The sequence below is a fragment of the Emydura macquarii genome, unplaced genomic scaffold (genome assembly GCF_026122565.2).
Source record: "Emydura macquarii macquarii isolate MOO-44397 ecotype Brisbane River unplaced genomic scaffold, CSIRO-AGI_Emac_v2 contig_1390, whole genome shotgun sequence".
Lineage (NCBI taxonomy): Eukaryota > Metazoa > Chordata > Testudines > Chelidae > Emydura > Emydura macquarii.
The window spans coordinates 3756487-3771614 of record NW_027131527.1 but is presented as its reverse complement, the minus strand read 5'-3'; the positions used below and the strand labels follow the sequence as shown (position 1 = coordinate 3771614).

Genomic DNA, 15128 nt, shown 5'->3' with positions numbered 1-15128 from the left:
ACTGTTTTGCTGACATCATGAATGTCTGCTATGGAAATGATCCCCTCAAATGGAGGATTCAGACTTCAGATGAAGAACAAGGTGAAAAATCCCACCCAGCATTTGCAGTAGATCCCTTCAGTGATGGCCACTAGTGGCCTGATCCGTATTTCTGCTGGTAGCAGCTGGATTATGGGTGAGGGTAAAGTCTAGCTTCATCTGAGAAAGGTATGGTCTGAGTACAGAACTGGGAGTCAGTACAATTGTGGGGAGGGAAACCTCCCTCACAGAGATGGGGAAGAAGCTTCCTTTCCCTAAAGAGAGCAGAATCACTCCCCGTGATAGATCTCCAGATTCCTCCATGCTGACATTACTTCCTTGCATTGCATAAGAAATATTTCATTTTTGAGAGCTTTGTTCTAAAATGCAATAACCTTCATTGACATTTGGATTAGATTTAATTAGAAAACTTTTGCTTAACGCTTGAGTTAATATTTCAAACTCTGTAATGATAGGAAGCAAAGTAACTGCTACTTAATTGCACTGCATCTTGGAGGGAATACTTTGTACAAAGCACAGGAAGCAATCCTTGGGCAGATTCCGATGTGTAAACATGTCTGCTGAGAAGATAACACAGGCTCTGTTATGCTATTGCGTAGCTGAGCCAATTAGCACCAGTAGCAGACTAACTGCTAAGGGACAGAGATCCGGGGTTGAGGCTTTCAAGGCAATGCAGGGGATTCTAATAAGTGATGTGTGGCTAAATTCCCTGCAACTCCTATTTTTAGGCAGATATTCCTGTTAATGTATAAAATAAATAAATGAAAAGAGAAAATACTAAGAGAGAGCTCCTAATGTATAGAATATGTCTTTGGTTTTCATGTGATGTCAGTTGCTCTTTACAAGTTACACTGAATTAAATGTGGACTGAAAAGAAAGAGAGTTAAATTTAATAATGAAAAAAGCCTAAGGAAATCTGAAATAGGTTGCAGTCCATCTGTCTTAATTAATTTCTCTGCACCCCAAATCTAAATATACCAAGTAGAGGGGTTCACAGAATTATTTCCATCATTTCATGTAATATGATGTGTGTCTCTAAGGTCCCAGGAAGGGGGCTCAATCAAAATTAATAAAGGGCCTGACTGAAGGCCTGATGCAAAGTCCACTGAAATTAATGGACTCCCATTGACTTCAGTAGACTTCGGGTCAGGCCCCAAGCCAGTAAATTGACAAGACCAATTTTATTTCATCCACAGCCCCTAGGGCTTCAAAACCGTTGGTACACCTTGTAGAATAGATCCCGGAAATGGGTCAGGGTCTTGTATCTGTGCAAGCAAGTTCCCACCTTGTCTTCTCATATGCTATACATGTGCACGTGTACAACTTCTAGCCTGTACCCATTTAGGATTTCATTGTACCTCACTAGTGGATGTGAATAGATTTCACACAGATTTGTTTTATGCTTTTTAGAATAGGATTTAGATTATTCTCAATTATTCTTTGCCTTTTGAGGGAAAGAAAAAAAATCCTTCCAATTAAAAGTCTCTCTTCTACTGGATTCTCACGTTTCTTGCTAAGGGTTTAAATCCCTTGAATAGAAGTCACCTTTTTTAAGCCTCAGGTTCATTCAGGAGAAGCAATGTTTCCTTGTCTTATTTTTGGCATTATTGTGTACATGTATTTTTCCCAACCATCTACAGTACTTTTTATCCTACTTTTTAATAGCAGGGAAAAATACAATAAGTGCTAATCTTTTTTAAAAAATTATTTCACTAGTGTGGAAATGTAAAAATATTTTAGTTTCTGTGAAAGGAGTAGATGGTCTCAGACTATTTTATAACACAAACCACCAACACAACTAGCACCCTTGTTGGCAGTCTTAGCAGAAGAAGGATTGAATGGACATGGAAACAAAGCTGCCTTCTAACAAAAACTAGCTGATCTAACTAATTTGTTTAAATGGGACATAAATGCGGCTTACTTTCATAAGTAATAAAACAATAATTTTAAACAAACACATCAGATAATGGCTGTGAACATGATGTTGGCAGTATATGTTCTCCAATATCATGTATGTTTCAATGCAAAACTGTCAATAATTTGTTGAAGAACACAAATAGTGACTAAATATCTTGTGTCTATACATGCAAGTTTGTTATTCATAAGGCCATCTTGTTCCTCGTTTTGACAGTTCAAGCAACTGCCACTGTTGGTTAAAATACTTGTGAAATCTTGAAGGCTTCACATATTTTAATAAAAAACAGATTTGTCTGAAAACTCTTACTTAGAACTGTGATGTTCTCAAACCACTATTATTTTATTGCTATTCATGATTTGTTCCACTATTTTTAAAAAGTTTCACTCATCCATTCATTGTTAAAAAATAATATCATGAGACTCAGATGACCAGTGTCTTACTGTGAATAGTCAAAGCAAGCAGTTTTGGAGCACTCTATAGACTGAAATGTGTTTGCATAGTTGAATATATTCATATTAATAAAGATCAGTTTGTGAACAGGAAAAGGAGCTAAAGTTGCAATGAATATTTATTAATCACTAAAATTCTAGTAGCTCCTGTATTCACAAAATTTGACCTTTTACAGATGTTCTTGTTCTGAATGATTTTTTCACTAAATTGGCAGAATCACTGTCTTTTTTCCTTTTGTACTGTTGCCTCTTGATTTTGGCCATTGGTGAGGTGGTGGCTTCTTCAACCTTGTTAGCCCTATAAGACAAAAAGAAATGATGAATAAACAGTGTGAAATCAACTTTTTATAGTAGAATCTAGTAACTAAGCAGATTTAGGGATACTTAAGAAGTTGGAAAGCAACAAGCTTTCACTCTGGACAATCCAGGATAAAAGCAAATAATAACCTGTTAATCATGGCATCTCATCCCATTGACTGTGGAGTCTTTCAAGACTTGCATATGTATTCCTGATCCCCTAATCTGCCTGGTCATGTTTTGGAGTTTCCTGTTTCTTACAAGGTTGAAGGTTGAGCACATGCATAACTGATGTTAAAAAGGTTAATGCATAAGGTTTACTCAGCCTTCACATTATGGAAAACTTACTTGCCCAAGTACAAATCTACTGTCCCACTCTCTATTATGATTGATGGTGATGAAAAACTTACAATATTTAGTCACCTATGAAAAAAAGTGCTCATTTTGAATGAGTAGAATCTTACACAGGTAAGGGGAAGTATATTTGATTGTATTTCACTTCCTTCCCTCCAAGCTACCATTTCAATACAGAAGCTGATGGTTGCTTTGTCCCATCTTCCCTAAGAGAAGAAGGAATTGATCTGCAAGGTGATGGAGTCTGGTATTGATAAATGCTAAAATGGCAGGGCTCAAGTTACTGTTCGAGCATTATCCTTTCCTGTTGGCAGTCACTGGCAGTAACTGCACTCCATTATCATCCTCCTCATGCCCTGGTGTCCAATGTCTGGGACTTCGGATGGGGTGCCCACATCAACTGTAACCTCAGCATGCAGGAGACTTGGTCGGTGGCAGACTGCCATCTCCATATAAATGTCAAAGAGCTCAAGGTGATAGCCTTGATACTGCCAGATAGTCCTCCCCTACATGGAGGGGCAAGTGGTACAGGTTCTAACAGACAATACCACAATATTTTACGTTAACAAGCAGGGAAGGGCACACTCGTTGAACATTTGTCAGGAGGATATGCTTCTGTGGGACCTAGCCATTCATAACAACTTCCACATCATGGCGTCACACCTACCAAGGGCCAGAAACACCCTTGTGGATCGGCTCAGCAGATCCTTCTTACCTTGTCACAAGTGGTCACTCCATCCTCAGGGGCCAATATGATCTTCCAGAGGTGGGGAACTCCCCAAGTGGATCTTTTTGCTTACAGATGGAACAAGAAATGCAACCTGTTGTGCTCACTTCACAGGACCACTGAGGGGGTGCTATCTGATGCTTTCCTCCTCTCATGGAAAGGGTCGCTCATGAACACCTTCCCACCAACACCTCTGATCCATAGAGTCCTGCTGAAGATCAAGAAGGACAAGACAGACATGATTTTGATAGCTCCTGCTTGGCTGAGACAACAGTGGTTCAGCACGTTGCTGGAACTCTGAACTGCACTCCTGCTGAAACTGCCCCATGGGCCATATCTGTTATCACAGAACAACGTCCAGCTCCTATACCCAGATTTGGTATCCCTCCACCTAATGGCATAGAGGCTAAATGCAGACAAGCGGGCCTGCTCATCTCAGGTCCACCCGGTTCTCATGGGCAGCAGGAGACCCTCTACCAGAATGTCTTACGCAGCTAAATGAAACAGGTTCTCTAGCTGGGCAGTGGATCGGAATATCCCGCTCATGCAGGCCTCGATACAATCTATTCTGGACTACTTATTATGCCTCAAGGGACAGGGTCTAGCACTCTCATCAATAAGAGTCCACATTGCGTCCATTTCAGCTTTTCACTCACCAATTCAAGGAAAGTCAGTGTTGGCCCACCATATGACAGCCAGATTTCTTAAAGGTCTGGAAAGACCTTACCTCCAAGTCTGGCACTCAGTCCCTCCTTGGGACCTAAACCTAGTTTTGTCAAAACTGTTGGGGTCCCCCTTTGAGCCCCTAACGACTTGCTCCTTATCATTCCTTTCATGGAAAGTGGCTTTCCTGGTGGCTATTACGTCGGCGCATAGAGTCTTTGAGATAAAGGCGATCACCACGGGTCTGTCATACACAATATTCTACAAGGATAAGGTGCAGCTGTGGCCTCATCTGGTATTCCTGCCCAACCTGCATAATTCCAGCGAGGAGCGTAGATAGCATATCCTAAATGTCAGGCGGGCGCTAACCTTCTACATTGAGAGGGCCAAAGCTTTTCGCAGGACAGCACAACTCTTTGTTGCAGTGGTAGGTATTCCTTTCATCCATTCTATCTCCTCTCAGAGGATCTCCTTATGGATATCTTCCTGCATCAGGCTCTGCTATGAGCAGGCGAACTTACCTCCACCGGAGATCATTATGGCACACTCCTCCAGAGCTCAAGCTTCATCAGCAGCATTCTTGGCACAGGTCCCATACAGGACATTTGTAAAGCTGATACCTGGGCCTCAGTCCATATCTTTACATCCCATTATGCCATCGTTCAGCAGGCATGCTAGCTTCGGAAGGGCAGTGCTTCAGATGGCACATCTGGGAACTCCAAACCCACTTCCAAGGGTGCTGCTAGTAAGTCACCTAGAATGGAATCGACATGAGCAAGCACTTGAAAAAGAAAAGATGGTTACTAACCTTCTATAACTGTTGTTCTTCAAGATGTGTTACTCATGTCCATTCCATGACCTGCCTCCGTCCCTGCCGTCAGAGTTGATGGTAAGAAGGAACTGAGAGGGCATAGGGCCAGCAGCACCTCATATACCACAACATGAGCATGCTGGCCATATGGATACTGCTAAGGGAAAAAAATTCTGGCAACCGTGCACGTGGGCGCGCACATACCTAGAATGGAATGGACATGAGCAACACATCTCAAAGAACAACAGTTACAGAAGATTAGTAACTGTCTTTTTCCAATCCAATCAAGAACCAAAAGGGAGACAGGAAAAACCCCCTTGGACATAGCTGCCAGGAAAGTGACCTGTGTTAATTGAAACTTCCAGGGCTATACCTCCACATAGCCCTCTTCTAGCCATGGCTTGTTTGGAGTGAGGCTAATGTGGAAAATCTTACTACAGTGCCTATGAAATGGAAATCAGGTTTTCCCTCAAGGCTTTAAAGAAAAGTGGGGATAGAGACTCATCAAAAAAAATCTGATAAATGCATTAAAGGTGAGAAATCTTGGAAATCTCTTTTTAAAAATTACTGCTTAAATAGTATATTTTGTTGTTGCCCTGTATTACAATAAAGGTGGGGGTAGGGAGTATCTGCATATGGAATGAGAGTAGGGTGGGACTAGCACCTTTTAGGGTGTGGGGTGAAAAGGCCCTGGCCCTAGATTGAGATGATTTAGGACAGTAGTGCAGAGTACCAACACTACTCTGTAAAGAATGATCACTGGTAGTGAAATTCCCAACCTATGACAGAAAATTAATAGTTTTGTTTTGCTGTTCAAGCACTGTTGATCAAATGGAGCTAGCTTGCTCACTTTTATCTACAATATCAGAGAAGGGAGGCATCTCATTTTTAAGCAATGAGATGTGAATCTACATATTTTCATTCCCAAACAATTTTTTTAAAGTGTTCCTGGCTCCAAGAGAAATTATATTTTCTTGGCCCTGAAGGTTTTATGAGCGTTGTTTATAATATGGCAGCTCACATGGAGTGTGCTGCCACTTCCTTTTATTACCACACTTACAGGTCTGATGGTTTTTTAGTGTGGGCAGGTTTTTCCTGATTATCTAAGAAAACCGTGCATTCTGGAAACAGTTTTGCAGAGCATCAAACCAAACTGCAAACATCAAACCTCACGCAGCACACTGCCCTTCTCTTTAGATTGCCTACCTAAACCAAGGTGAATCTGAGTTCCTCCTCTCTAAATACATATAAATGAAGGATTGTCCTAACCTAAAGAAAACCTAAGTTGTTGAGTGTTCAGTCATATAAGCACTGCAAGAAGGTACTTGATGGGCCAACCCTGACCACAAATGAGCTCCATTTGTATGATTCCAACTGCTTTCACTGACATCCCAATAATCATTAAAGAATATTGGTGTTTTCAGTCTTTTTTTGGTCTGTGTTTCTCATGATAATATCCAGATATTGATAGTTGGTAAAAGAGGCAAGTTCCTCAATGTAGCTGGAGCAATGAGATAACAAAGACATTACAGGAGCGCAAAGCTCCAATAAATCTATAGTATACCTAATTATCATCATGTTTCATAGGGAACTGTGATACTGTTATGAAAAGGAAGTTGGACCATTATTTTCTTGGTTTGGCCCCTGAGAATTTTTATCCGTGTTCTCCTAGCCTTGTACTCCTGCCTCCTAGGAGGGCTCAATGAGGTTTATTCATGGCCTTTCAACACTGCTCATAGAATCACCATTGTCCCCACAGCTATGCTTTCTTCCCAGCACTCCTATCCAGTGAGAGCTATGGGTACAAATGATACTAACAGGGTTGCAGAATTACTATGGGGGGAAATATCTACTTGCCCAACTTTTCTCCTGATAAGGAGAAAAAACTCCTAGTGCTATTTGCACCCTTGTAGGGCCACACACCACATGCAGCATGTCCATCCAACCAGCCAGACCACCTGTCCATGGCCTTTCTCACTGGCACTGGAACACTATGTTCCCTAATTTTCCTTTCCCTATTTCTACCATGAAAATTTAGGCCTCAGCTTCATTTTCTGGTTTCCCATTCTTTCAAGTCTGCCATGGAGCTCACAAACACATGTACAAATTATGTTACCAAAGTCTGAGGGGGTTGCAAGGAGGCAGGAGTTGAGGTACAGTATTCGTGGCATGCAGAAGTGCAAAGCCCTGGTCATAGGTGGGATGAGTTATGTAAGGTGATCTTCCAAAATGTAGGCCAGCCATGCCTGTACCTTCTTCCAATTCAGGAACCAAAAGACTATGTCTACTAATTGAACTCTGCTCTCTCTTGTGGTACAGAAAACAGGTCAGTGCGGGAGTGTGTGTGCAGGAGAGGGGAAAGAAAGAGCTTTTTACACAGTGTATAATTAACCATTGGAACTCAGTGCTGCAGATGGGGATGGGGGAGGCAGTGATTATTTCACGCTACCCCTTTTGTAGTCTGTTGCAGCTTGCTAGAACAGTCCATGCATGTGACATGGCAGCTGCTTCCCATTGGTCAAGCAATCCCATTGCAAATATGCCTCTTACAGTGAAACCTCACAATAAGCAATCCCCGGTAATGGAATCTTTCCTTGATGAGCCGTTAGCATGTCTGGCCACTTCATTGTTGTACCTGAAAAGCTGGTTTAGGTGGTTCCCACCTCACAACATATTCTAGTAGCATTTACAACAATATTTTATAACTTCACATACTATGGTAGCACATACAATCCACCCAGGATATTAAGGTTTAGCAGATCCAGATTTTTAAAATAATACCAGACAAGGCATACTTTGTACAGAACATACCATAATTAGATGCCTTTGGTGAATATGGAGTTTCTGGGGTTTTCTTCTCAGACATATATAGATGAAAAACATAAACATGGGCAAAATCTATTTACATTCAGTATAAACTGGCTCTTTTTCAACTCCCAGTAAATGCAGAGCATGAAAGTGCAGTATTATCTGTCTAAGCACTTTCCAGGGAGTCTACACAAGGACTTGGCTCTTCACACAAGGAATTGGATCACCCGCTTTGGAATGGATTCACCAAATGCTCAGGTTTAGTTTTGGAAGGAGCAGTAACATGAGATCACTTTATTCTGCTGACACAGAAGTTCTCAGGACACTTTGTAAAATGCTTACCTACGGATCAAAGCATGTAGCGAAGTTGATACAACAGCTCTGGTGCAATGTACATACTGATACACTCCATTTTCCAGTGCTGGCTGTTAAATTGAAGCTAGACAAATTCAGACTGGAAATAAAGTGTATATATTTGACAGTGAGGGTGTTGACTAATATATACTGACTATATGCTGACATATATATATATATATATCATAAATTATCCAGATCATATATATTTTTATACATTAAGCACCAATCGCATTAAGCACAAATATTATAGCTCTTACAGATTCTAAACTGGTCTATGATTTTTATATAACCCTACTTACTTATACTAAGTATCCCATAACAACCCCTTGCATTCACTGAAGTAAATGTTTTGCTTGAGCAAATAGAGAAGCGGTCAAGATCAGGAGAAATGAGTGCTTTACCATAGCAACAGAAAAGGAGTTCTCTCTTCTAGTGATTGCTCATATCCATTCCAATATAGGTGTGTGCGCTCCCCGTGCACAGATTCCCGGAACTTTTTTCCCTTAGCAAGCCCTGTAGTGCTGCACGCATGCTGCGGGCCCTCAGTTCCTTCTTTCCACCTGTGATGGTTGCTGGAACGTCTGCCTCTTGCATATCACAAGTAGCCTCCCTTAGCAATTCTAGTGCGTTTCATTGTTCAGTTGATAGTTGTGGATAGTTAAGTGCATAATTCAAGTTAATAAGTTAGATAGTGCCCTTAGGGGCTACAGTTGAGTCATGCCTGGCTCCACTGGATTTAAAGCCTGCACCCATGAAGAGGGTGGCGGGCAATCTAAACCTCGAACTTAAAGAAATGTCTGAGGAGGAGGACCCTGTCTCTGGGGTATCCGAGTCGGCAGGACCATCACGAGTCGCCCTGCCGGTTCACGAGAGGGTGATGAAAATAGCCAAGGCCCTCTGGCAAACCCCATCCTCGGTGGTCCCCACCCCAAGGGCGCTGAACGTAAATACTATGTTCCTAAGGAGGGGTTTGATTTTCTTTACACCCACCCTGCCCCAGGGACACTTGTGGTGGATGCTGCTAACCAGCGGGACCGCCAGGGTGGCCAGGGCAACACCCCCAAGGACAAAGACAGCAAAAAGTTAGACCTGTTTGGCCTCAAAATGTATTCTAGTGCAGCCCTGCAGCTGAGGGTCACTAATCACCAAGCGCTCCTGGGGAGATACAATCTAAATTTGTGGTCCAGCTGCAGAGGTTTGTCAGTGTTGCCCCCAGACCAGGCCGCAGATTTCGCCACTGTCCCAGGAAGGCGTGGCGGTAGCAAACGCGGCATTGCAATCTGCCAGTGACACGGTGGATATCGCTAGCAGGGCGATGGCTTCGGCCATCGCCATGCGCCGCTGCTCCTGGCTTCAGGTTTGTCCCAAGAGGTCCAGCAAGCTATCCCATTTGACGGCATTGGCCTCTTCTCAGAGAGAACAGACGAGAAGCTTCATGCCCTGAAGGACTCGCGAGCCAACCTAAGGTCCCTCGGGCTCTACACTCCGCAGGCCTCGAGGCGCCAGTCTCTGCCTCAGGCCCAGAGGCAGCCGCAGCCTCCACCCAGGCTGCCCCCCAAGACCTGCTCAGCCCAGGAGGGGTCGGGATCGATACCGGGCGCCTAGCCGCCATGATCACCCGGGGTCCTCTGCGGGGCCCCAGCAAGGCCCAAGCAAGGGCAATGCTGGCAATAAAAGGTTTTGACGGTGCGCACGAGGGTGGCACTTCTCCTTTCCTCCTGCATCTTTCCCGGCCCTTTGCCCACAGGCTCTGGCTGTACTATGCCGAGTAGGAAACCATCACCACGGACCGCTGGGTCCTTGGCGTAGTCCTCAGGGGCTATGCCCTGCAATTTACGCCTTCCCCCCCCGGACTCTCCCCCTACCCCGTCCCTCTTCAGGGACCCCTCTCACGAACAACTCTTCATACAGGAGGTCAACTCCCTCCTCCTGCTCGGAGCAGTGGAAGAGGTTCCTCCACAGGAACGGGGAAGGGGATTTTATTCACGGTACTTCCTAATTCCCAAGGCCAAGGGGGGCCTGAGGCCGATTTTAGACCTCCGCCGTCTGAACAGGTTCATCAGATGCATCAGGTTCCACATGGTTTCCCTAGCCTCCATCTTTCCCGCTCTAGATCCAGGGGACTGGTATGCTGCCCTCGACCTCAAGGTTGCGTATTTTCATATTACTATCCTCCCCAGTCCCAGAAGGTTCCTCAGGTTTGTGGTAGCTGGCTGCCACTACCAGTTTTCAGCCCTGCCCTTTGGCCTTTCGTCCGCCCCAGGGTCTTCATGAAATGCATGGTGGTGGTAGCGGCCCATCTGCACCGCAGAGGGGTCCAGATATTCCCATACCTGGATGATTGGCTGATCCGGGGCAGGTCCAGGGCCCATGTGAGGAACAGCCTGGCACTCACCTGTGCCACATGCACCAGACTGGGGCTGCTCTTCAATGAGCAGAAGTCCACTCTCACCCTGGTGCAGCACATAGAGTTCATAGGGGCCACCCTGGATGCCACCCAGGCCAGAGCCTTCTTCCCACGGCCTTGTTTCGAGACCATGGCCACCATAATTGCCGATCTGCACAGGTCCCCCATGACGACAGCCAGGCACTGCATCAGCTGTTGGGACATATGGCGGCATGTACGTATGTGGTGAGGCTGGCTCGCCTCAAGTTCAGGCCTCTCCAAGGGTGATTGGCCTTGGTGTATGTGCCAGCCAGTCATTCACTGAACAGGATGGTCACTGTTCCCACCCAGGTACTGTCCTCCCTGGATTGGTGGAGGAACCCGGGGGAGGTTCTGAGGGGTGTCCCCTTCAGAGACTTGGCTCCTTCAGTGACCCTGATGACGGATGCCTCAGACGTGGGATGGGGGGCCCACATCAGCAAAGACCTGAGCACCTAGGGGCTCTGGTCACCAGACGAGAGGGCTCTCCATATCAATGTCAGGGAGCTCAGAGCAGTCTGCTTGGCCTGCAAGGTCTTCCTCAGATTTCTGAGGGGCAGAATGGTTCAGGTCCTCACGGACAACACGGCGGCCATGTTCTATATGAACAGGCAGGGGGGAGTGCGCTCCTCGGCTCTTTGCCAGGAGGCTACTCGACTTTGGGACTTTGCCGTGAGGCACAACTTCCACATATCTGCCTCTGACCTCCTGGGGGTCAGGAACAACGAGGCGGACCGCCTCAGCAGGTCATTCTTACCCTGCCACGACTGGTCACTGCACCCGGAGGTAGTGACTTCCATTTTCCACAAGGGGGGGGTTCCCCAGCTGGACCTGTTCGCATTGTCCTGGAACAAGAAGTGCCCGAGGTTCTGCTCGCTCCAAGGTCGTGAGCTGGGCTCCCTCTCCGATGCGTTCCTTCTAGACTGGACGGGGACCCTCACGTATGCGTTTCCCCCCATCCTGCTCCTACCCAAGGTCCTCTTGAAAATCAAGAGGGACAGAGCGGACATCATACTTATTGCACCTGCGTGGCCGAGGCAGCACTTGTACAGCATGCTGCTCAACCTGTCTGTCGACATGGCGATCCCGAGGCACTATGACCTGCTCTCACAGGACCAGGGTTGCCTGCTGCACCCGGACCCGGACTCCCTCCATCTGATGGCATGGAGACTCTGTGCTGACGGAGGGGGAGAGAGCCTGCTCGGTAAAGGTCCAGCAGGTTCTGCTGGGCGGCAGGAAACCTTTCACTCAGGTGGTGTACCTGGCCAAGTGGAAGTGTTTTACCTGTTGGGCGGAGTCCCTGGGTATCCCACCGAGCTGTTCGCCCATACAGGCGATTTTGGAGTACCTGCTCCATCTGAAGCTCCAGGGTCTAGCACTGGCCTCCGTGAAGGTGCACCTGGCGGCCATCTCGGCCTTCCACCAGCGAATGGAAGGGCGATCTCTCTTCTCCCACCCCATGTCAGTCAGGTTCCTCAAGGGGGTGGAGAGGCTGTACCCGCAGGTCCGTGAGCCGGTGCCTCCCTGGGATTTGAACCTGGTCCTCGCCAGGTTGACAGGACCCCCCTTCGAGCCCATGGCTACATGCCCGCTGCACGTCCTCTCCTGCAAGGTAGCCTTCCTGGTGGCCATTACGTCGGCTAGGAGGGTCTCTGAGATAAGAGTATTGACCTCAGAGCCCCCCTACACGGTGTTCTATAAGGATAAGGTCCAACTGAGACCCCACCTGGCGTTCCTGCCTAAGGTGGTGTCTCAGTTTCACTATAACCAGGATATCTTCCTCCCCGTGTTCTTTCCTAAACCGCACGGGTCGGAGGAGGAGCGGAGATGGCACTCGCTGGACGTGAGACGAGCCCTGGCCTTCTACATAGAGTGGACCAGGCCATTCCGGAAGTCAATGCAGCTGTTCGTGGCAGTGGCGGACCGGATGAAAGGCTCACCCATCTCCATCCAACGCATCTCCACCTGGATCACCACCTGCATCAGGACCTGCTACGAGTGGGCGAAGGTGCCACTTCCAGGAACTGTGACAGCACACTCAACCAGAGTCCAGGCCTCATCCGCGGCCTTCCTGGAGTGAGTGCCCCTGCAGGACATCTGCAGAGCAGCAACCTGGTCGTCGGTCCACACCTTCACTTCCCACTACGCCATTGTGCAGCAGGCGAGAGAGGACGCGGGCTTCGGCAGGGCCGTGCTGATGAGAGCAGCTCGCCGGTAACTCCTACCCACCTCCAAGGTATGGCTATTTAATCATCTATATTAGAATGGATATGAGCAATCACTCGAAGAGAGAAAACAGGGTTACTTACCAGTAACTGTTGTTCTTCGAGATGTGTTGCTCATATCCATTCCACACCCACCCTCTGTCCCCACTGTCGGAGTCGGCAGAAAGAAGGGACTGAGGGGCCGCAGGGTCGGCAGCATCCTATGTACCGCAGCATGAGCCTGGCACTCTGGGGGCCCCTGAGCCGACCCTATGGGGCTTGCTAAGGGAAAACACTCACCTATATTGGAATGGATATGAGCAACACATCTCGAAGAATAACAGTTACTGGTAAGTAACCCTGTTTTACTCTCACAGGCCTGTGCTGGAATGTCCCAAAGGAAGAGGACAAGACGTGATTGTTCTGTGTCTTAGTAGAAGCTGGGAATGCCTCCATGAACCAGTACCTGGAATGCTAGTATCCAAAATAAAGTTAAGGAAGGAACAGAACAAGCTAGGGAACTGGGACAAACTGATGAGTTGAATTTTAGTGATGTGTACAGAAATATGTGACTTGTAAAATCATCATATAAATAATACCAGCTGAAATGTGTAAGTTCAGGAGCACACCTTAAGCATAAGGTGAATGTAAAAACGCTGCATGAGATGGCTTCGTGGAGAATGGTACCTACTGAACCATTTTCCTATACTATATTATTATCAGCTTATAGCAATAACCCTAACTGACGTTGATTATTTGGTCTCTTAAATATATTTCATAACAAACCAAAGTGTGGTCAAGCAATTGACTATATACATTTGTCAACAGAAGGTAATTAACCACTGGAACAATTTACCAAGGATCATGGTGGATTTCTCCATCACTGACAATTTTTAAATGAAGGTTGGATGTTTTTCTAAACAATAAGATCTAGGAATTATTTTGGGGGAAATTCTATAACCTGTGTTATACAGGAAGTTAGACTGGATGATCACAGTGGTCCCTTCTGGCCTTGGAATCTGTAAATCAGCATTCAGTCAGAATTAACTCTTTTTGCTGGGAAATCAATAATTAAATAACCAGTTTCTCTAGGAAAGGGAAATGTCCTGGAGACTAAGATCTGGGATATTTATTGTAAATTTTAAATAGTATATTTGTCTTGTACAGCACTAAAAGCAGGCTTATCCTGCAGTCTGCTTTAGGATTGAGATATAAATAAAGCATATGGTGATAGCATATTGCAAGCAAGGATAATTCAGTGGTTCTTGTGTATTGCTTCCTCTTGTCTGAAGCTATGAATAGCAAACAGTTCCTGCCTGTATAATATCTATTGATAGGTTATCAGGTGACGGTTGTTTACTTCAAAGAGAGCTCAGCCATAGTTTTACTTCTCCTTTATTATTACTAAAATAGATTTTAGCTTATCAAGCATTAGCAAATGTCTGTGGTCGTCTCAGTGCCTTCCTCCTCTGCCTAAGTAAGGTCTTAACTCTTGCTTTTCTGGCTTAGCATTGCATTTAGGGCCTTGCTCTTGTCAAACTATACTTATTTCGCGTTACAAAGTCTTGCGCGCCCTAACACACCCCAATGTGCTTTATTATATCCCTTCAGCAGGCCACAGCCTGGAGTGCTATTTACAGTCAGTAGCCAGCTTCCCTTCTTGTTTCTGGGGAAGAGTATAGTATTAACAGCAGCCAGTCCTGCTTTCCTTCAGTCTCCCCACTCTCCTTCTTAGCACTTTCTTCCTGTCTTCTTATGTAGTCCCAGCTGCTGGGGTTTACTTCCACCCAATTAGCCCCTCAGCTATGTCTACTCATTAATTGGCATTCTCTGCCAGCTAACTGTCTTTCAGTCAGGTCACAATTAATGTATACTGACGTGGATTTGAGTGACAGGGTGCTGAATCAGCTTCTGACCCAGAACATCCTGTTATATGGGCTGAAAAGACACTCTTCAGACCTGGATTAAGTTTAGGCTAGCGTTTGACTTTCAGCATGATTCAGAACAAAGGTCTGTGTACTAATTTGACACCACTGAAATCTGACCAGTAGTTCCCTGAAACTGCAATCTGAAATA

At 45.7% G+C, this 15128-nt stretch overlaps 1 protein-coding gene across 18 annotated transcripts in view; it reads left to right on the top strand.

Annotated features, from left to right (window-relative positions):
- LDB3 (LIM domain binding 3) overlaps positions 1 to 15128 on the top strand; it is a 205874-nt gene that overhangs the window by 66409 nt on the left and 124337 nt on the right. The window lies entirely within an intron of this gene.